General features: G+C 42.6%; 1 pseudogene; it reads left to right on the plus strand.

The window, feature by feature from the left end:
- LOC103196358 overlaps nucleotides 1–603 on the plus strand; it is a 6972-nt pseudogene extending 6369 nt beyond the window's left edge.
- Nucleotides 604–1489: the final 886 nt, after the last annotated feature.

Here is a 1489-nt window from a genome sequence, read left to right on the forward strand (position 1 = left end):
TCCGGATGGCTTTTGTGATACGTGCTGAGTTCGGAGTAAGTTCCTTGATACCTGCTGAGACTGGAGGGCAGATAAAGGCCCTAAGGAGTGTTTAGAATTACAAAAGTTCTGTTAGCACTACTGACACTAAAAGGTTTCTGGTTAAAGATTTTCCTGGAGGCTGCTAGAACTCTGGCTTCAGATTGACTCACAGGCTCGATGCCGGAAAAATACCTTAGCCTGCCATAAGGGCAGGCATATGAGCATAGGTAAGAGAAAGGGTACTGCCAATGCTTGAATGCCAGAGAAGATGACCTGGATGAGGAGGATGAGAATTCTGCACAGGCTGCTCAGAAGATACCGTGAATCTAAGAAGATTGACTGCCACATGTACCATGGCCTATACCTGAAGGTAAGAGGAACGTATTCAAGAACAAGTGGATTCTCACAGAACACATCCACAAGCTGAAGGCAGACAAGGCCCGCAAGAAGCTCCTGGCTGACCAGGCTGAGTCCTGCAGGTCGAAGACCAAGGAAGCAGGCAAGCACCGCGAGGAGCGTCTCCAGACCATAAAAGAAGAGATCATCAAGACTCTGTCCAAGGAGGAAGAGATCAAAAAATAAAGCTCCCCCTCTCTTGTCTGTACATAGTGGCCTCGGCAGTTACATACATCAGTCATTCAATAAAGTAAGCCTTTATCTGCCTGCAAAAAAAAAAAAAAAAAGTACAGGAAAACTATCCACTGAGAATTCTACCTAGTGCAAAAATTGTCCATAAAATGAATGACAATTCAAGTTTTCACCACGTAATGTTTCATAAAAATGTTTGTGTAAGAAGTTCTGGATTGCTATTCAGTCCTTTCTAGAAAGTTTGTTTTCTGTGCAAATGGTCACAACACAGGTTAGCCTATTTTCAACTCCCAGTTGAAAATAATAGCACATGTTTATAAAATGATTAAAAGTCTAGGAAGGAGAGATTACATTTTTCAGGAATATGTTTCCTAAATGGTTTGACAGAAATTGGGTGTCATATTTTGCAAAGTTGAAGATTTTAAAATGCTTCCATATGTATTCTTATAAATGTCAGTCTCTCCTGAATTTCCATCATTGTAGATAAGATCAGCCCCTGTTAAGAGAATGCTAAAAGGCTGATGCTATCAAATGCATTTTCAGCTCTCCCTGCATCCATGACCTTTGCCATGAGACTTTGCTGTTTTTCCCATAGGGAGGCAGAGCATATTTTCCCACTCCATGATTCAAATTCATTCTAAGTTTTACTTGTTTGGGCCAATGGGATCTGTTGCAAGAAGAAACTTGAACATCTAGCCTTGCTGTGTTGTGCTCTAGTCAGCACCATGAGAAAGACGTGTTCAAGGCCTATTACTCCTGAGAGGAGGATGAGAGATGTGTGGAGCAGAGCCAAGCCCAGCTTAGACCAGCTCATTCACAACCCATCCCCCTTCTGAGTGAGCCCAGTCAAGATCAGCAGGCAGACCAATTTAGCTTAACC

This window comes from Orycteropus afer, unplaced genomic scaffold (genome assembly GCF_000298275.1).
Source record: "Orycteropus afer afer isolate SDZICR_OR568_19922 unplaced genomic scaffold, OryAfe1.0 scaffold00065, whole genome shotgun sequence".
NCBI classification, from domain to species: domain Eukaryota; kingdom Metazoa; phylum Chordata; class Mammalia; order Tubulidentata; family Orycteropodidae; genus Orycteropus; species Orycteropus afer.